The sequence below is a fragment of the Oculina patagonica genome, chromosome 6 (genome assembly GCF_052425735.1).
Source record: "Oculina patagonica isolate OP01 chromosome 6, crgOcupat, whole genome shotgun sequence".
Lineage (NCBI taxonomy): Eukaryota > Metazoa > Cnidaria > Anthozoa > Scleractinia > Oculinidae > Oculina > Oculina patagonica.
Window position 1 is genome coordinate 38,328,520 of NC_135763.1, and position 22,452 is coordinate 38,350,971.

The 22,452-nt window shown below is 39.5% G+C and overlaps 1 pseudogene across 1 annotated transcript; it reads right to left on the minus strand.

Moving 5' to 3' along the window:
- Window positions 1-739: 739 nt before the first annotated feature.
- Window positions 740-22,422, minus strand: LOC144657817 (echinoderm microtubule-associated protein-like 2; annotated as a pseudogene). Its single transcript, XR_013571621.1, has 20 exons — window positions 21,075-22,422; window positions 10,155-10,335; window positions 9,890-10,022; window positions 9,310-9,459; window positions 8,633-8,708; window positions 8,201-8,302; window positions 7,815-7,913; window positions 7,497-7,631; window positions 5,182-5,281; window positions 5,030-5,070; window positions 4,744-4,863; window positions 4,438-4,578; window positions 4,093-4,224; window positions 3,914-3,981; window positions 3,676-3,764; window positions 3,423-3,520; window positions 3,259-3,346; window positions 2,982-3,076; window positions 2,473-2,606; window positions 740-1,875 (listed from the first exon to the last, which is right to left on the minus strand). The product of XR_013571621.1 is annotated as an echinoderm microtubule-associated protein-like 2 (transcript).
- Between the last annotated feature and the right edge of the window lie 30 nt (window positions 22,423-22,452).

Sequence of the window (22,452 nt, forward strand, 5' to 3'; positions counted from 1 at the left end):
AAGTCACCATTTTGATCGGACAAAACAAATGTGAGGTTGGACATCATTAACAGTACTGTTCGATATGTAAACCTGCTAATCTAATGAATTGTCATCCCAAAATTAAAAAAAATGAGCCACAGTTGTAATTTCATCGGACGTTGGCAAATTTTGGTCGGCCAATGTCCGACTGTTATTTGCAGCCCTGCATGGGGTAATACACTGCTGCTACAAATACCTTTATATGTTTATATACATGTAATATAATAAATATTTATAATTAAATAGTTTCAAAAGTTTAAAGGACCTTTTAATAATTCAGTTTTAGGGGAAACTGCCTAAGGGCCAATTGAAACCGTATGACTTCCTCACGTGCTCACAGCCGGTCTACGCCATGACTTAGGACAATTTACATGGGTGCGTGCCTGTCATAAGGATGTGGTAAGATGATATACAGGACATGATTCGTGTTGTAGTCATGGCCTAAGCGTGTCACATTTGCCCCTAAAAGTGACTTCAAATAAAACTGATTCTACCGTTCAATATAATTACTTTGTTACATTCTAATAATTAACAGTTATTCACCGAAGTGGAGGTGAATAGTACTATGCTTATCACCTCCAAGTCAACAAATCACTGTGCACAAAAAGCACTATTCACTTGTGTGGACTTAATAAATATTATCCCTAAAGACTAATTATCCACGAAAATATTTCAATCTATCTTTGTGAGCAAGCCCACAAAAACTATCAGCAAAGTAATTAAATCACTTTTAACTTTTCCCTGATGCAAATTACCACTACTGAACTAATTATTAGCTCAAGCAATTTTATATTTTTGTCCAATGTTTACGCAGTATATATATTTGCTTTACAAGTCTGTCAGCTGTTTGACTGTCTGGCTGAGAATAGTAAACAAAAAAAGACTGTTGTGTTGCTGGTTTCTAATATTTTGACAATCTCTTACATGTAAAAGTGGAGCAAAATAGAGAACTGTTTGGCACATCAGATTGATTAGTTTTGTTGAATAGACACACACCTATAAACCAATGTCAACAGGTACTGACATCTTAGAAACTGCTTATCCTTGATGTTTAAAAACCAAATGACAAACAATGAACTGACTAAATGATGATAGAAAACAACTGTCAAAATATCAGTCTTTCAGACTAATAACACCTATACTTATTTGCTATCTCATTGGTCTCCTTTCCCACTGCCTACCCTGTCCTCTTGCAGGGTGGCGGCTCCTTCCCCCACCTCTATCCCCCTGCCCTTGACGCTGTCTTGGGCTTTCTTCGTCAGAGTAGTGACCCATATCTTCAGGCTCTTGCTGTGGATATGCTTTGCTAGCAGCTTTGTGTTTATTAAACCTTTCTGCATATGATCCTTGCTGTGACCTGGTGTCTTGAGCAGGAAGGTTACGTCTTGGGCTTCTTCCCACAGCTCTGCTATCATCATCTCCTTGATGATTTTGATGACGACTCTTCCTTGATGGCCGTTCATGACCTTGAGGTGCTTGTTGTGGCAAAGAATCTGCTGCATCAGAATAACGGCTGTTGTCAGAGAGTCGCTGCCGACCTCTTGCCTGTTTTTCTCTAGCAACATTTTTGGAATATTCATAGTCATCATCCTCTTGATCATCAATGCTATAGTCTGAATGGTAGCTCTCATTCTCTGAATGTACGTGGCTGCCCTTTTGACGCCTACCAGCCGGGGTCATGTCAGTCTGCATGTCATACTCCTCTTCCTCATTAACTACAGGAAGCCTTCCCTCCATTGACCACTGAAGGATGCAGACATCACGACTGCCAGTTGTAATAAGGTGGGTATCTGACGCTAAAAACAGCATGCGTGTGACCGGACAGCTGTGACCTCGCCACTGGTGATAGTGAGCCTAGAAAATAAGGCAACAATAATAAATTGAAAACATTTAATATTAAAGTACTGAGGGGCACCTGAAGAAGGTTAATACCAGTTAATATTAAACATCTTTCCTTGATAAAATTTTCAAATCAAATCAAATTTTATTTATACACGTGACACTTAGGAGTACATACAGTTCTCGTTAGAATGTGTACGTGTGTAAAAATAAACATTTTATATAAATAGAAATAAAAAAAGTATATTTAAAATTCTCTAAAACGTTAAGAATTATCATTGATATTTACAAGTAAAAAATTAAAATAAATAATAATTTAAATGTCACAAATTACAGGTTAAAAAGGTACTTAAATTTAAGCCATATAGGCCTTAAGAGATTGCTTCACATATGAAAAGGCCATATAATAATGAAACCAAACATTACACATGTACATTTTGGAGAATTTGCTGCAAATTTCTTATGTTTAGCCAGACTGACTCTTATTGCAAATCAAGAGGCCTTCTGATTATATTGTTGTATACTGACCATTCTCAATATACTGAATAGGATTATTAGTTGTAATATTCCTATTCAGTTATTATTATTATTAGGACTAATCAAACCACTTACCCCAGGCTGACTACATGGGAATCTAAACAAACGAATGTATCCTAACTCATCTCCAACAGCAAAAACTTCTCGTGACCAGGACAGATCAGAACTGTTCACCAAGTTCCCATCATCTGGCTGAGAAGGCCACACACCTACAGAAACATGCCAAGTTACATGTTAACAGGGTGTCAAGCAGCTAGCTTTTCACTACAGAGGGAAATAGATGCTAAATTGTGTTCTGATCACTGCAACATAGTTAAATGCAATGCAAATTCTAGCCAAAAGCTCATCAATATCAATGAGTAAAATGTAATATCCAAATTTAAATAATATTGTATTTTCTAATTTTGGCTTGTTAGCAGGGCCTGTGTCAGGTTTAAAACAAGTTTGATCTTCTAATATATCTAACCTTAACAATCTGCCCAGTTGTTCATCACACTTCAACCAAGGCTTGCCCAAGCTCCCACCCCCACCCCCCCCCCCCACCCCCCACCCACACAAACAAACAACATAAACTTAGTGGCTACCTGCAACATCGTATCCCAGCATGACATTTCTTGTGGACCAGTCAACATCACGAATGACATCCTGTGATTCTTCTTTTGAAATCCACCAATCTCCCCTGGAAACAAATTATTTTTACATGGTCACAAAAAGTCTTCTTACGAGAAAAAATATAACAAACCATTTTCAGTTTGTTGTAATTATTAGACAAATTACTCTAACTTGCTTGTGAAGTTGATTATTTTATAGTGCCCAGCAACAGTGCTGAAAATGTACGACAGACTGCTTAATTATACTTACAAACAATATGCTCATAATCAGTGGACAAACTTTGAAGGAAGCAGCCATCAAGAGACCAGTCCAGAAACATGATTGGTTCACTATGGCCCTGTCAAGAGACCACAAACAAAGAACTTAAGAAATGACAAGTAATGCAAAAAAGATCTGCCATAGAACAAACTCACCGAACAGCAGCCCACTCTTCTGTAAGTTGTCCCTTCATCATAAACTGCATGAACATAAATATTGCCATCATGCGATGCAACTGCAATGTGTTCTCCATCTGGTGGGAAATCAAACAGATTTTAATGCCGACTTTTTTTTATTTTAATTGAGATAAATGCTTAGTGTATAGACTCCTGATAAACTGTTCCTAAATAGCATCAAGTTTGTATTTTTCTTAAACTCAAGGAATATATATAATTATATTTTGTTTACCTTTTGCATATTCCAGATCAGACAGAGGGGATGTGCCATCTTGGAATGAAGCAATATGCATGCCAGATTCACATGACAATACAATCCATCTGATTTAAAAGATAACACACTGCTAACTCAGAAAAAAACGGCTAAACATTTGTAGCTGTATTTATGATATATTTTTTACTGATAATTAAATAACAATTTTGTATTTTGTCTGTGATAAATTTTTATTTGACCAATCATTGTGCCATACCTTCCCGCAGAAGTTCCTAATGCCAATATATCACCAGTGGAGTAGAAATCTGCTGACTTGACAGGAAACTAGAAAAAGAAAGAAAGTATCTATCAGTCATTAACTTAATTATTAACCTCCAAAAGCATACAAAAGTTGATTTAAAAAAAAAAATAAAGATTTTTTTAAATTGGGCATACCTCGACATCAACTGTCCAAATAACTTGGTGGGTTTCAGCATCCCACAAAGAAACAGAGTGGTCCTGAGATGCGCTGATAAACTGTGCTTCATTAGGGTGCACTGCCAGGGCATGGACCTCATCTTTATGACTCTGCATTGAGAGCAACAAATTAAGATGAAGATTGTGTGTTACAAAGAATACAGTTTGTTTTAAATTAAATACTGTCACTACATAATCTCTGTTCCCAACTAAAACTGTTCTTTAGAGCTTACTCTATTTGTTAACCTCATTTGTCAATATTTGGTAAGCTTTGCTTACAGGAATAAGAGACAATGTCTACAAGGAAAAAACACCATTACATACCTGAACAACTGGATGAAAAGGAGAGTTTAGAGAGCCTTCAACAATGCTGTTATTTGTAACTCCAATAAGAACGTTGACATCATCTCCATGGCCTGTATGCAGTGGTTCAATAGCACAGATTCCACCCAAACCACTGTCCAGCTGAATGTGTACAGATAATCAAATATTTATTTAATAATAAATATTTTTGTTAAGTAAGTTTTTTTTAATAACAATCAGCTGAGAATTTCCTCACGTCAGATAGACCAGTGTTCGTCATATTACTATGCTAACATTTTTGGCAAAAATTTTAAAATTCTTGCTCACCTGGGTTTCTTGTAATGGTGTATTAAAATATTTATTAGCATCCCATGCTGCCAGTTTGCCATCCAAGCCACCACTTAATAATGTCCCATTTTCTAACAGCTGTAAGCTCAAAATGCTTTTCTGTTGAAAACAAAAAAAGAACATAAATGTAAAGCTTAAATGATGGTTTTGCCAAAAGACAGACAGACAGACAAGGTGGAAGATGTATTAAAGGAGGATTATATTTTGAGGATTTGATTAAACGTTTCAACTATCGATCAACAAATGTAATTATTTTTCTTAATACCTCATGTGCATTTCTTACAGCAAACTTGATCTTCTTTGATACTGGAAAGGAATGACAGTACTGAAATCAGATTCATCCTTTTCCATTATAAAATTGAAAATTTTATATACAAAAAAAGATTTTATTTTACGTTTCTTATGATTTGCTGTTACCTTTTCCCCAAACGGTGATTGAACCATTTGAGTCCCCAGTGATGACATCTCCATTGGGTGAAAACTCTAAGCATGTGAAGTATTGTGGGATCTCATATTTCTACCAAAATTAATCACAAATTTTTGAGTTATTTTTTCAAAAATAGCTCTTAGTCGGCGTGATGTTCCCGTGTAATCATTCAGTCAGTCAGTGGGTCAGTGAAGTATGTTTGTTTGTCACACCAATCAGATTTCAGGTACTATCAGAACCAATCAAATTGTAGTTTATAAGGGGGAAGCAATCTGACACAGTTGTAGTGAGCGATTTCGTTCGAAGATTTTAGATTTGTAGGAGGCGGAATTGGTGAGTTGTGAATTAACTCTGGATTAAAAACGTTTTTCGTAACGCTCCCCTACTTACAACGCACATGCCGTGAGCAAAAGGCCCAACACTAACTTGTTATTCTTCTTATTCGAGCGTACGTTTGGAGAGGCTAGCTTTCCTGACCGTAGTAAAAATTACATATAACATTTGCACAATGTAGATTTGAAGAATAATGTTGTCGTTACTTTTGCCGTCCTCTTTGCGAAGTTCGTTGGGAAATTAAGTTTGTTACGAAGTTGCCAAATAGGTTGCGAGTTCGCGAATCAAATTGTGAGCTTCGATACAAAGTTCCCAACTTCGGCCCGAATTTATTAAAACCTTCTGTAATTATGTTATCAAAAAGGGCTTTGCTACGCTAAACTGTTGGAAACAAATGTCATAAAAATGAAAAACGTTTATGTTCCGCGAGCGGTAAACATGTCTCGAACAAATTAGTCTTCCCTGTCGCGTCGCGTCGGCTTCGATTAAAATCAATTTTATATATGCGTAAACCATCCAGTTTCATCCGGTTTACAAACGCAGAAGACTTGAAATTGAAGACAGTGAAGATTATGCCTTACAGAAATCGTTAAATATGTGTTTTCATACAGAAAAGTTAAAATTTGACCAAATGTCTACATGCATAAAATTTATTTATCGGCAAATCCTTTGCGTGATTGCTGATGCGAAACGTTGTCTTGCACTTCAAGCTACTTGAACCTTCCTTGACCAGTTCTAAAATCATCTAGTTCAGAAATCGCTGACTTTCGAGCAACATGTCTTGTTTCTCCTCTACCAAACTTGGAAAGTTCAGTCGGGCCGAAGTTAGGAACTTTGTATCGAAGTTCGCAACTATATTCGCAAAACTCGCAACGTAATTGACAACTTCATAACAAAGTTTCCAATTTCCCAACAAACTTCGCAAAGCGGGCGGCAAAAGTAAACTATAAAAATCAACTGTAAAACATCTCGTTCAAACATTTAATGAACAGGTACAAGTATTAACTTTGCTGTTAAAAGCAACTACGATCAATAGCAAAAACAGACTAAGAGCGTGCCATTCCGTGACAATTTGATAACTCAATTAGTTCTTGTTTGTTGAATAGAATTTACGTTGTGAATGAACGAAAATCTTTGTTGAACAGTTCTGACAGGAAACAATTACTCCAGGTGTAGTGCGCTTTAAAGAACTTTCCCGAAGAAAGTGGTTTTTGATTTGATTCGTTTATTACTTCGTTTATTATAGTACTTTTCGTTCAATGTCTATATGGAGACGTGGCTTTCTTCTAGAAAAACAAGGGGAATCGTGTTACGTTCGTTTTAAAAAACAAAGGTGTAATGTTACAAAAGTGAGAAAAACAACAATATCATGTTACAGTGTTTGGCAAAAAGCCAAAAGTATTCCGTAACAAACAAAAGAAAGGAAATGGTTACTAGAAAGCTAGCAACAAAATAACCGCTTTAAACAGAATAAGAACGTGCCATTTTGTGACATTTTGATAATTGAATTAGTTTTTGTTTTTTCAATTAAATGATGAAAATTTACGTATTGAATAAAACAGTTCTGATGTATCAAAATGCACGTGAAAATTATTTTGTTTGCAAGCAAATTTTGTGCAAAAAGTGACTCCGTGGGCTGCCATACACAAATAGCTCAACCCTTGGCATGAACCATCCCAACAGGACAATCGCCCAGTTTCACCCCAAGCCACCCCATAAATTGAAAAAATAACTCCTGCACGCTTAGCGTGCCTATGTTTAGATAAGTCAGTGCTGGCCACTGAACACTAGATCAGACCACGTGGATCTACTAAAGAGACTTACCGTAATCTTGTCCTAACAAGACTAGCGCAAAATGAAAGTTAAAGTGCAAAAAAAACAATAATTATTGACGAGTGTTTTCAGCAGTAAACCACTGCACAAGCTATACTGTAAGTAAACATAATGATAATAACCAAACTGTCCAACATACCTCAAAATAGCCATTCTTTCTCTCTAGTCTTGTGTTGTGAAGCCTCCAGAAGTAAATGTGTTCCTTCCCACAGGTCACAAGAGTCTTACTGTCATCTGGATCAAACACCACGGCCACAATAGCACTGGATTGGCCCTGTTCACACCGTAAGCAATGTAAGCCTTTTATGTATTAACAAAACCAACATGCAACAAGTGACCAAATAACTTTTTTAAAACTTATTCATTTAAATATTTTCACAAGGGTTACGGCACCCACTAGACAGAAATTGTGTGTGCTAGGAACTTGTTAATATCTTGTTTATTTCTATTGACAAACCTTGCTTTGTTGTGTGATTGTCCTTTCTTCCCATTCCCACACAGTGAGATGATATTCGTCATCTAATGCATCCACGCAAGCCAGTTGTCTTCCATTATCCTGTAGAACAGAGAATGTGGATGTTTGTAGAACTTTTTCAGTCTGAAGTTTGGGATCAGGGGATAGGGAAGGAGACGAGGAGAGGGGGAGAAGAGCATGGGAAAGAGAAGAAAGAGGAGCAAGAAGAGCAGGAGAAGAAAGAGGAGAAAGAGGAAAGGAGAAGGACAAATCAAGAAAGAAGCAGCAGACATTGGAGGACGAACAAAATGTTATTGATTTTCTATGTCCAAGTTTCACCAAAATTAAAATGAGAAAATCAGTTTCTAGTTTATTGATAGACAGCATACCTCTTGAGAAAATGCCAGGCAGGAAATACTAAGACTGTACTCCTGTAGTGCCAGAACAGCTAGGGTGATAAGAGTTTCAGCATCCCAAATACGGATATGACTCTGTCATCAATTTAAAAAAAATTAGATGCTTTGCATACTTATAACACTTTTAAGAATAGCTAAGAGTAACTTGGATAATTCATTACAATTATATAGTAGTTATTAGATGTTTAAAACATTATCCAATTAAAAAAACCTTTGTTTAAACACACACAAAAAACCAGTTCTAATGACTTGCTTCATCTAGTGACTTTTTAATTAGATCACAACTACATGTATTTGCAAAACTTTCAAAGAACTAAAAGTTGTTTTGCGTCATAATCAACTCCTAGTGATAACAGTTTGTTCATGTCTGTTACATATTAGCAATTTAAAAGCACTGTGACTTACAAGTTCATTTTGATCAACTGACAAACCAGATGCTTGTCCTGTTGCTATGTACCATTGGTTAGGATGGACAGCCATGCTACAGCAAAGTATAAATAGATTTATCAATCAACAAGCTATTTAAACCAACAACTTGACATTTTAAAATTTAGCATCAAAATATATAACAACTGCATTTGTTCAAAAGTAAATAACAATGCATTCTTTTGGAGCTCAGGCAAATAATTCACTACTTAATAAATTTTGATTAGTTACTTACTGTGAGTAATAAGAGTAAAAAAAGAACAGTTTTAAATAACACTTGTCTTGCAATATTGAAAAGTTTTTTTTATTCCTTACTTTACAAGCCAGGTCTCAAAAATGTGTTTGGCACTAGACTGTCCACAGCCTCTCGATCTTTCAACGCAAGAAAGCAAACGAAGCGAGCGCGAAGCGCAAGCGCGCGTGGGGGGAGGGGGATTGAGCAAAGCGAGCCAAAGAAAACCCCCACCCCCTTGCTTCTTCCGTTTTGCGCTGGCGTCCAGTTCTCTCGCCATTCTCACCGCGCGCTCATCGATTGAAAAAACACGAAAAAATAGAGGGCTGTGAACAGTCTAGTTTGGCACATTCAAGACAGATAAGTCAAACCACACTGCATTCCAGAGTATGTAATGTGTACAAATACTGAAGACATAACTTACCATTTAATATCATCAGCATGTCCAGTATAATGCCGCTGGGTGTTGGTCGTCTTGTTGTATATCACCACCATTGTGGCAACAAAGTAAAGCATCTCTCCAGATGGCAAGATATGTAAATTATTATAACTGTCTTTGCCATGGTATCCATATCTAAATATTCTTCTGTCAAGGATAATACTCTTATCATTGTAGAGAAGGAGCCTGCCCCCACCCCATGCAAATCATGCTGGGGCCCAAGCTACAGCATAAATCCACATGAATAAAAAGCAACCTTAGAGAAAGGTCCACATTAGAGAGGGATGGGAGATGTGTCCACCTTAGTGAGAGTTCCACCTTAGAAAAGGGGACCACCTAAGAGAGGGTCAAGTTTAGATCTAGAGAGTGGACACCTTGGGCACTGACCACCTTAGAGAGAGTTCCACTCCAGAAAGCTTTCTACCTTAGAGAGTTTTTTCCTTGGAGAGAGGCCACCTAAAAAGGGGTTCCATCTTGGAAGGGGACCACCTAACTTAGGTGTCCACCCGTGCACCATGCACTCTAGGTGTCCCTCTATACTACTAATAATACTGTAAAAAGATACACCCAGGACAGTTGTAGCTTGGAATCAGGAGGTGCCACTGGAGCGTCGTCAATTGTATAATTATCTAACTCTGATGTGTGATGATAAGTGTGAACACGTCCTTTGACTTTGATGGTTACAACTTGGCTTTGTGCTGTAAAGACAAAAAAAATGATATTAAGTTTAAGTTTTGAATTCAAGAGCCATTTAGTCAAGCACAAGGGAAAAGCTCTTCATGACGACATTTAGGATGCATTCTTCACAAGGGTAATAAAGACCCACTCACCAGAAGGTTCCTCCCTGGGCTTTTTCCTTGATTTCTGTAATCGTGTTTTTTGTGGTGGTGATGCTGAGTGTCCATTACTGCTAAGAGACGATGGATTTGACAAGTTTCTCTTGAAGCCCTGATCTGTGCTTCCAGCAATAAATGTGTCAGTGTCTCGGTATAACTGTGAGAGACCTTTCACCTAAAAAGAGAAAACCAGAATGAAAATCCTCAATAACCCAGTTTCAAGAAACCCCCGGCCAGAAGTATCTTTTTTGTTATTTTACACCAAAAACCCTACCACTCACTACCCCCTATATTCCATAGGGTTCCCCTGCAAGGGCTTGTTGTGCTCACACAAACCAAGATATATTACAAAGAAAAGAATGTATCAACAAATAAATTACAAACAGATTACTCTCACAAGGCATACATTTTAATCCCTATGAAAACACTTTTTACTACTAAACACTACTGGTAGAATTTTTTTAATTCTAATTTAGTTACTGTAGGTTTCTAAATAAAATCATCCTCAACCTCTTACATTGTTGAAAGAAAACGATGCATGTTCTTTTGGGCAAGATTCCTCAAATATTTATAAATTGAAATATTTTTATTCTCCTAATAAGTTTTGTGTGTTGTAGACTGGTTTCTTCTGATCTGAGCATTTACTGCTTCATTTGTCAGGAAAACAACAAAAAAAAATGCAACTTATTAGCGAAAAATTAAATTGGTTCTCAAGGCATATTTTAAACATAGTGTCTAGATACCCGGCAGCCGGGAAGTGTTTTCAAAATACTACATACCCGGCAGTCTGAAATTATTCTAGAATTTCCACGGAAAAACCAATCCAATCCTCCTCAAAACTATAGATCTTTGCTTAGAAATGCCAAGCGATTTCAATTATAGTTTTGGCTTTGTGTTTGAGGAAATTTTCGAGCTTGGGCATACTACAAAATCTTGATTCTTCGACACTTAGAAAAAATTCGTACTCTGACTCCGGTGTCAACTCTTATAGAATAATTTCTACAAAAACTGAAGTTGAAACCCTGCGAGAGTATTCGATATTTGCTGAGAAATGCGAAGCGATTCTAAATAATGTTTTGCTTTTGTTGTGGACGAATTCTCTTGGCTTCGGCGTACTATAAAATCCTCGACTCACGGGCACGGTTGTTCAAAAGACTAGATACCCGGCAGTCAAAAATTCATGAATAATCAATACATTCAATATCCACAAAAATGATCATTGAAACCTAGCTCCCGAGAGTATTTCAGTATTTCAATTTTCGGTCGGAAATACCAAGCGAGTTTTTACAATGTCAGTTTGGTTTTGCACAAATTGTACGAACTTTATGTGACTCACGGGCACGATTTTTCAAAGACTACATACCCGGCAGTCAAAAATGCTTCCCGTTTTTCCATCAAAATTTCCATTTGAACCTGCTGAGATGTCGGTGTAGAAATACCAAGCGATTTTCCAACTTAAGGCCTCAACAATTGCCTCGGCAAAGTAGTACAAAATAGCTACAAAACGCTTGAGCGTTCGGTGACGAAAGTCCGCCACCGATGTAACTTCCGGTGTGACACTTTAGTGGCGTGACAAAGGTGGCACGTGGTGTTGGTTTTCGCGCCAAAACGAACTCAGCGTTGGAAGCGACGAAGTTCTTCTGTGGGCTAAACGGCTTAGCGTTGGAAGCGACGAAGCTCTCGGTTTTCTTAGTTATTTGTAAGGTAAGTTAAACGTTTTATCAATAAGGTAAGAAACCCTTCGCAAGTAACATATTAGCAGAGTTAGAAAGAGCGATTTGAAGCTACACGGAGCGAAAGAACATCAATGTTTTTGTCATTTCGTTGTAGTTTATCATTCATTGTCTTAAAAAACTGGGAATTTGACGCTCTGTGAAGCCCTAACTGATGGGGCATTTGACGGCCTACCAAACTTTTTGCAAAAAAGTCAAATGCCCGGGGGTTTGCACAGGGGATAGGAGCTTTGGAAATGACTGATAAACAAGAATGCGAAATGGGCTCACGCAGATAAGTCACGTAGTGTGTCCAGCAAGTGTATTCACAGAGACAACCTTGTTTCCTTTGAAATGTCACGTCACCTTTAAGTGCTATTGTGTATAAAATCAGTTTTATCTAGTTTATCTAAACAGCAACAAATCGATCGCAGGCTTGGTTTAAGAACGATTGAAAGCTTGCAAAGCAAGCAATCTTTCGTTTACGGCGTGCGTGGGTTGGAGCGCACGAAAGCGTGGGCCTGGAGAAGGAACAAAAATAGAGTGTCAGAACAGGGGAATGGAGTGGAGTTTTATGTTGCTGTTTTTCCATCCCCTTTGGGGTGTAACAAGCAGGCTGTATGTTTACCACTACAACGTTTTTAATTCCGCGAGCTGTTTTATGAAATAGGAATTTACATAAAACTAGCATAAACTGCGGACATAAAATTGTTTTTTCGGGCTGACAAAGCTATTGGGACTCTCAAGAAAAGATTCCCAGCTGGTGTTAGCGACGCTGAGTACGCGGTACTAGATAAGTGGGCAAAAGCTTGTTATTTAAAAGAAGATTTGTGATATATCCAGTGGTATGTAACTTTTGCGTACAACCTTCCCTTTCGCTTCAGGTGTCACTATGGATACAGTGTTGCAGGTTAGTTTGACATAATGAAGATTCCCCAATAGAGTCTTAACAGGGTTTTCAGATCCTACCCGGCGAAATTTCCCCTCATTCTCGTAAGCTTGTCCCGATCCCGACCATTTATTGTTCGTAATCCCTTGCCGAAAAAAAAGGCCTTTCAGTGGGTGTATATTCTCTCCAAGCACTTTTCTTGAAATCTTTGAACACCGGCAATGCGGTTACTTCTTTCTTCCCGAGTAACTCGCACGTGGAAACATGGGTAACTCGTGTAAGTCCAAAAAGGCGATCACAACTTGATTTTTTTCTGTCACTGGAACCGAATCCCGTCGCGTAAAATTGCCAATTCACGTATCCCGTTGTTAATTTCAATCCCGAATCTCGCTTCCTTTTCCATGTAAAACCCCGGATCTAGGCTTTCGAATAAGCCAAATCCGGATCCCGAAAAACCTATTGGGGACCCTGCAGTCGTCTCACCGAGCTCTGTTGCCATGAAGAAAGTGCTATTTATGGGATAACCTACCAGACAACGCCCTTAATCTCACTGGGATGATGTGGTCAGTGAGAACCGGTCAGTCGGTCGATCCTAATTTCAGAGCTAGGAATTCCTTAACAACTTTCCCTCTCATGAAACACACGAAGTTTCCATGTATGTGGTGGATCCACACCTTATGAACAACCTTATTGAACACTTATTGCACTAGGATATATCAGTTTCTAGCTGCGTTATTTGAAACGTAAAGTTCCACCTAGGGAGGGGGCAATCAGTCATGATCCATGATTACCCTTAGCGTGAATAATGAGAAAAGCTAACGGGGAAAATGCACAAAATAAAAATACGTTTCTTCCGATATATGACTGAACATTCTCTAACGAAACGTACTATATAACCGAATTTGAATTATTTTATTTTACCTCAACTTCTTTCAGGGTATTATTGTGAATAAAACATTTCACAATACTAACAGGCTTGTGGCATCCAGTATTCGTTTTCCACGCGTTGAACAGACTGGACCGCAGACCCTCCGGGTGACGCTTAAAAACGCCACCAGCGTTACTTCACTGAAACGTATACCATCCAAGTCTAATTGCGAGGATATGCTGAAAACTCTTCGCCTCGGAAAATACGCCGCTGTATCCTGTAACCTTGGTACTTTCGATATCCCGTCGTTAGAAGCTATTCGAAATGTTCATGGCCTGTGGGAGGTAGCATACAACGTTCAAAGGGAAAGGGTATGGCTGGCCAAAAAGGTGGTTCCTCCGAATGAAAAGTGTTCATATTCCAAAAGCGACATGGTCTCATTCGGAAATCTGATATGGAATAATCCTGATGGTAATGCAGTTCTAGATTATGATCGTTCTCTGCTAGCTTCTGATTTGGCCCTGCTTTCTGGTACCCAGTGGCTCAATTTCTCTGTGCTGGCAACTACTGCAAAAATTTTGCAGTCAGAAGGCAGAGAGACAAGTGTTCTTATGTTGAATGAGCTTCTTCAAATGGATGGCGACAGTATTCGTCAAGTTATTCAAGAGCGCGGAAAGTACACGAAATACGTTGTATTCTTCGTAAACGTGGGCAAGGCAGCAGAGGTATTTTTTGGCAGCCCGAACAGACCAGGCAATCATTGGACACTTCTGTACATCGACCTAACAACAAATGAATGGTACTATTGTGATCCCTATGGTTGGGGTACGCCAAAGAATATGAAGGCAGCACTCCTCCCCATAGTCGCCACGTTTCATGAAGAAATCAACTTAAAGCCCAGGCCCTTCAAAAGATGTATGCAAGGTTCCGTCCCGAGTGGAAGTCAAAACGTTGGTTCCTTAAAGAATCTTCCCATCCAAACATGTCCAAATGTCTGTGGTGTTATAGCTGCGATATTAGGAGGTATTGCCTCGGCAGCCCCAATTCTCTGGAGAGAAGTGTTCCTCAGCGATATGGCAGAGATGCCCGACGAGCTGAAATGGTTAATGTTCCCTTCCGTATATTCTGATTTCCTGAGGTGCTCACTTGCTTCGTGGCTCGTGAATGGAAAAGTTAATCTCGAAGCTTTAGGGATTCACAACACACCGAGTGGTCATACCGATCGTCCAGCTCAAGCCGAAGCAGCTAACGAAGAGCAGCAAGCCTCGCCTTCCAAAAGGAGGAAACTACGGTCAAAGTTAAAAAGAAGGCAACGAAAACACCAGACGCCGAGTTCCCAAGATAAGCGAGATGCCACCCATGACAGACAAAAAGCTGATCCTGAAGTTATTCATGTAGACGATTGTGCGAGTCCCAAGTGTGTTGATGATAATCGTGAGAACCATCGCTATCGTAGTGATTTTGCGGCTCCAGCACGTAATGGAGATGATTCGGAGGATCTAACATGTCCCAACTATGTTGATGGCTTTAATGATAGGTCAGTGGCTGCTAAGTGTGACGGAAACAATTGCGAGGGTTCTCAGAATGTCGGCGATGGGTCAGCGGTTGATAAGGATGACAGAGATGATTGCGAGGGCTCACAGAACGCCAGCGATATGTCAGCGGTTGGTAAGGATGACGGAGATGGTTGCAAGGGCTCACAGAATGCCAGCGATATGTCAGCGGTTGATAAGGATGATGGAGGTGGTTGCAAGGGCTCACAGAATGCCAGCGATATGTCAGCGGTTGATAAGGATGATGGAGGTGGCTGCGAGGGTTCACAGGACGTCGGCAATGGGTCAGCGGTTGATAAGGATGACGGAGATGGGTCAGCGGTTGATAAGGATGATGGGGATGGGTCAGCGGTTGATAAGGATGATGGGGATGGGTCAGCGGTTGATAAGGATGATGGGAATGGGTCAGCGGTTGATAAGGATGACGGAGATGGGTCAGCGGTTGATAAGGATGATGGGGATGGGTCAGCGGTTGATAAGGATGATGGGGATGGGTCAGCGGTTGATAAGGATGATGGGAATGGGTCAGCGGTTGATAAGGATGACGGAGATGGGTCAGCGGTTGATAAGGATGATGGGAATGGGTCAGCGGTTGATAAGGATGATGGAGGCGATAAGCAGTGCGAGGCGGTCGGTGATGTAGGTGAAACTCACCGTCAGCAGAAAAATGGCTCGTTTTACCTGGGTCAGCGAATCTCAAGCACTGAGGAACTTGAAAGGCTGATAAAATCTTACGAAGTTGAAAACTTTTGTGAACTATGGAAAAAAGATGCCCGGTCATTAAAGGCAGCAGAGAAACGAGTCCCAAAGAGGGTAGCATTGGCTGATCCGTCTTTACATTACTATTCTGTGTTGCTGTCATGCAAGTTCGGTGGAGAACCAAGGGAAAAAAAAGACAGGATTAAAAACACAAAAACGTTTCGTCAGGGGTGCCCCTTTGAAATATATATCTCTTTAAGCAATGATGGTCAAGCGCTCCAAGTGGGTCGTATTCAAGAAAGTCACAACCATGACTTAACGAAAGAACTGTACGAGCGTCTACCTCGGCAGAGAACAGTATCAGTTGAAGAAAAAAAAGAGATAGAAAAAGCCTTGAAACTGAAGGTAAACTCCAAGTTGCTGCAGCAACAAATAGAACAATCCACTGGCAAGAAAGTCACCCTGAAAGATATCGCTAACATGAAGCAAAAGACAAGAAAAGATATCAACAAAAACGACCTTGACAGCGTTATTGCCTACCTTCAGCAACAGCATGGATCCATTGCGGAAATTATAATTGACGAGGAAAACAATTTCAAGGGCATCTTCTACCAAGACGAGTACATGAAAGATATGTACCGCAAATTTCCAGAACTTATTCTTGTCGACGCAACCTACAAGTTGTTGGAACTAAGGATGCCGGTGTACCTAGTTCTCTGCATTGATGGTAATGGATTAAGCGAGATTGTCGCTATGTTTATCCTTGCCGATGAAACAAAGGCGGTAATTGAAGCAGCCGTTGGCGTTTTTAAGAAATTGAATCCTGCTTGTAGTGAAACAAAAGTAGTAATGTCCGACAAAGATTTTACAGAACGGGAAGCCTTTACCAACTGCTTTCCAGGTGCTTCATTGAATATCTGCCTGTTCCACACACTGCGCTCATTTAGAAGAGAAATAACTTGCGAAAAAATGGGAATAACGTCAGCCGAAAGGCATCGATGTCTGGAGGTTCTGACTAATCTGGCCTATTCCAAATCACCAGAAGAATACGACAGGCGTTTGCAGGCACTGGATAACATCAGTTCGAGTGTAAAGGAGTACATTGAACTAAACTGGATTCCCATAAAGGATCAGTGGGTGTCGTGTTTTAAAGATAGCACTCTTAACCTTGGTGAAAGAACAAACAATCGTTTAGAGACAACTTTCGGAAAGATTAAGAGTGTCTGCAGCAAATACGCGAGCCTGATGCAGTTCTTCCATGAATTTTTTTCTGTTTTGGCATCTTTGAGAAGTGAACGGAACCACCACTACTTGATGGCCTTGACGAGGCGACCAATAGACTACGGGAAGATGGATCACACACTACGGCTTTATTCAGACCTTTTGACTCCTTATTCTTTTAACTTTGTTCGTGAGCAGTTCACCAAAGCGAGCACCGTATCAACGATGTCCCAGACGGCAAAAGGAACCTTTGAAGTGGCTTCAACAAAAGGGCATAATCCTGTCACAACAACGGCAGAGACATGTACTTGCTCATTTGCAAAACGCATGGGTCTCCCATGCAGACATATCTTTAGGGCAAGAACAATACTTCAGCTGCCCTTATTTGAGAGCAGCCTCCCCAGAAAGAGATGGACCAAGGACTTTTATACCACGCTGAAAGACTCACGATTTCCACCAGAAAACGTTGTGGCAGACGATGGTCAAAGTGCTTTCACGGAGGACTGCCCTACACCGCAAGTGGTTTTGTCAGCACTAAACAAAGACGGGAAAGTTCTTTCCCAGGCCCAAAAATTTCGAAAAGGTTTGCAGGCTGGACAGATTATCGCATCGCTCACGAGTGAAGGTGGCATGGTGAGTTTCAGGAACAGATACCAGCTACTGCAAGACCTAATAAGTTACTGGAAACTTGGCACTGAAGTAGTACTAACTCCACTAAAAAAGTCCAAAGCTCTTGAACATGCGATTCCTGAAGTCGAGTCAGTAGGTAACAGTGAGATTGCTGAAGAGGATCAAAACGAATTAACCGATCAAGTTGTGTTTGAAAATCTTGATAATGGATTAGACATTCCTGAACAAATTAAAACTGAAACAAACAAAGGAGCTCTGAATGTCAAGTCGGAAATAACACAGGATTCGATAAATTGGCCAGACACTTCTGAAGAAATGAATATGGAAATCTCTGAACAGTCAATTAAAGGAGAATTTTGTCCTAAAATATCGGAGACTGATGTTAAAAGTGGGCCGGAAAAGCAAGGAAACTCAAATTATAGCTTCATAAATATGCCACCCAAAATTATGAAACGGGGTCGACCTAAAGGCGCTGAATTGACAGTAGTTGGCCTTCCAAAATCCAAAAGACGCAAAGGAGACTCCAAGAAATTATTGCCGTTCAGCAAACTCCCCCCGGATGAGAAATCCAGAATCATATTAGAGTGTCTCACCAGCCAATTGGCTGCCGCAGAAACTTTAAGTGGCAAGAGGTTGTTGAATGACAAAGATGTACAGACCAACATCCACATGATAAGAGATACCATTAGAGACACTAGTAACGTTGATGTTCATCGTGTTCAGAAGTATTTTAACAATGACGGTTGGTTGGCTGTGCTAGGCGTTCTAAAGGAAAAACAAGATAGGGAATTTTTTTGCGAAGTTTGTGAAAAGGTCATATCAGACGACGTGCAAGATAGTATAGCTTGTGATCGATGCTTGTTATGGTTCCATTTTTCTTGTACATCGCTGAAAAAAAAGCCCAAAGTCCGCAACTGGTTTTGCAAGGGCTGCAAAGTCAAGTATCAATAAGGCAATTGTCATAGAAATCACTTTTGTTCGCTGGAACCCGTGTAACAAACACATTACCATCTCTTTTACACTCTGTTCAAGTATCGTGGTGTTTCCAAAGATTTAAGACTGATTTCAAGGAATGTTTGTTCATTTAGAGAGTGACCGTCCTTACTGTATAGGTTTTGCACATAAAATGAACATAAGAACACTATTGCTTTTTCTTGAATCAGTCAAATGGACGAAAAAGAAACAGTTTTCTTTATGACGACTGCCTAACCTAGGAATACTAAGGTATAGGCTAAGGTATGTTTTTGTTACTTAGTGAGTTCGTTAATCTCAAAACGTTTAAGGTGAACATTGTTATTATGTTTGATTGTTATTGTTATGTTTAAGGCGAACTTTAACTCAGTATTAACTTGGAAATGTACACTGGCTTGCTCTAATAAAGTTTTAATATTTAACCCAGTTTTACCCAAGTTAGTAATCCATGATATACCGTAGAATTCCGAGAGAAACGGTGCCCCGGAAAATTCACGGTTCCGCGAACGTAACGTGTATTTTACCTACCTATAGAACCCCGAAAGTACCGGCGCTTTGAAAAAGTCCTAAAAAGGGATACCCTTATTAGTTACTAGGTCCAGTAGGACCCAGACCTAGATCAACAGAACCTCAACGCTATTAGGCACACGTTGCGAACTGATCTGAGAGTGGTCTCCTCACTGAGGGGACAAATCCCCTGAATTTGAAAAAATCTACTTGAGTGACTATATATAGAGGAACGCTTTGTATTTCTATTTAACCGAGAGCTTCGTCGCTTCCAACGCTATGTTACTTGCGAAGGGTTTCTTACCTTATTGATAAAACGTTTAACTTACCTTACAAATAACTAAGAAAACCGAGAGCTTCGTCGCTTCCAACGCTAAGCCGTTTAGCCCACAGAAGAACTTCGTCGCTTCCAACGCTGAGTTCGTTTTGGCGCGAAAACCAACACCACGTGCCACCTTTGTCACGCCACTAAAGTGTCACACCGGAAGTTACATCGGTGGCGGACTTTCGTCACCGAACGCTCAAGCGTTTTGTAGCTATTTTGTACTACTTTGCCGAGGCAATTGTTGAGGCCTTAAGTTGGAAAATCGCTTGGTATTTCTACACCGACATCTCAGCAGGTTCAAATGGAAATTTTGATGGAAAAACGGGAAGCATTTTTGACTGCCGGGTATGTAGTCTTTGAAAAATCGTGCCCGTGAGTCACATAAAGTTCGTACAATTTGTGCAAAACCAAACTGACATTGTAAAAACTCGCTTGGTATTTCCGACCGAAAATTGAAATACTGAAATACTCTCGGGAGCTAGGTTTCAATGATCATTTTTGTGGATATTGAATGTATTGATTATTCATGAATTTTTGACTGCCGGGTATCTAGTCTTTTGAACAACCGTGCCCGTGAGTCGAGGATTTTATAGTACGCCGAAGCCAAGAGAATTCGTCCACAACAAAAGCAAAACATTATTTAGAATCGCTTCGCATTTCTCAGCAAATATCGAATACTCTCGCAGGGTTTCAACTTCAGTTTTTGTAGAAATTATTCTATAAGAGTTGACACCGGAGTCAGAGTACGAATTTTTTCTAAGTGTCGAAGAATCAAGATTTTGTAGTATGCCCAAGCTCGAAAATTTCCTCAAACACAAAGCCAAAACTATAATTGAAATCGCTTGGCATTTCTAAGCAAAGATCTATAGTTTTGAGGAGGATTGGATTGGTTTTTCCGTGGAAATTCTAGAATAATTTCAGACTGCCGGGTATGTAGTATTTTGAAAACACTTCCCGGCTGCCGGGTATCTAGACACTATGTATTTTAAAACCAGTAACCATTTGTTATTAATTATTTAAGAGCAATATTTTTTTCCTTAGCAACCATCTACATTTAAATTATTTTATTAAAAGAGCAACTTTGTTTGATCAGGTCTGTTTTATTAATTCAGACTGCTGAAAAATTTGTTTTTGAGAAATATGACTTATTTTATTTCAATTTAAAGTTTATTTATTTATTGATATCTTTCCGAACAAATCCTTCATGTATTTACAACATGCAGGTGTTTAATTCTTTCAAACAATATTTGTCCGCATAATAAATTAAACCGATCCGGTTTCACTGTTTTGGAAGTTTACGTGATATAGCAGCTTTTTTATTTCTACACAAAAATCTTGCCCGGACATTATACTCCAAACTTTGTCCGGAAATTTAATAAACGCGTCATAAGGACTGAGCTTGTAGTGATTGAATAGTGTTAGTTGAAGCGGATAATCCTATCTAAGCCGGAAAATCGTACACAAAGCATATTATGTTCATATAGCGATTCTCGAAATTTTGTAGGAATGTTTCTTTGCACGATTATCCACTCACTTACCTTGGTTCCTTCCAAAGTGCGCAGTTCTTTAACTGAGTACTTCAACATGTCAGAAATGTCCTTTAAAACGTCTTCGAAGCTTTTTACCGTCTTTCTGTTTAACAAGATTTTACATTTCTTGTTTTTATCGTACTCACTGAGGATTGTTATAACCCGCGGTTTCGGATTTCCGTCAGAATTGCTCCCGCCAAACTTCGAATCTCTACTTGACGAAGACAACGAAGAGCCATCAGACAAAGTTTCGACATCAAGCGAGCGAGGCTTGTCTTTCTGCTTTTGACCGTAGTTCACATTTTTTATAAGCTGGTCTCCTGAAGAACAGATATAATGCCTTCCATCCTCTAACTGGTTAATAGTTGTAATTGAACTTCCACCAGGCGAAAAAACATTTCTCACTCCGTACGGAAGTGGAATCGCTTTTGATAGGTCTTCAACAATGGTGTCGAAAGATCGATATCGTTGTCTAGTCACAACCATCTCAACACCTTTGAAATGTTTATCCCCATTACGGTAAAACGTAACTCTTTTCACAGCATTTACTCTGCTTTTTCGCTGATCTTTTCCTGCTGGATCAGAGCTAGAATTATTAGGAAATTCTGGAGGATTTCGTGGCCGCCGAGGGTCGCCAACAGGAGGGTTTCCAATGGCTTCGTTATTCCTTGCTGGTAAAGGAATGCGACTATTAAGTTTACCATCTCTCTTCTGAGGTCTTCTTTCTCTTACATCTCTATCAATTTCAGGAAGTCTAACGTGATCGTTGTCCTCCAAATCGCTGTTACTGTCGGCAGGAAAAGGCCGTCCGCGATGACTAGCGCCATTCGGCAATGCCCGACGCTGTTGTTGAAAATTACTGTAACCGCGTCCGCGATAAGACATCTTAAGTCCTCGAATCTGCCATGTCTAAATATTTTTGAAGCAGATAACGAAGATCCATCTTAGTGTCGAGGAATGAATGCCAGAAATTTGCTAGAAGGGTCGCGTGAATCCATTCAAAACAAGCGATCCAGTTAATGAGCTGACACGAGGGAAATTAAGCTTAACTAAATTTAATGCAACGATGGTCTTTTCCCGTCTAGTTTTCAATAGTATTCAGCCCATTCAACTTCACCACTTTCATTACCGTCGCTACGAAGCCGTTTTATCTCTTATAATCTCAGTCTTGTGTATACTGGAGTGACAGCAAAGACAACTTGTGTACTTTCTTGCAGCAGTTGCATTGTCACGCAGATATTGGTGAACAGTTCTAAGGACCCCTTTGTTTACTTGCCTACGGAATTGACTGTTAATCTCTGAAAGTGTCCCTTCCATTGTTAAGTTAATCAACAGTGTTGTCAAGCATTCGTAACTAGGCAGGTGTTCGTGAATGAATGGGAAGACT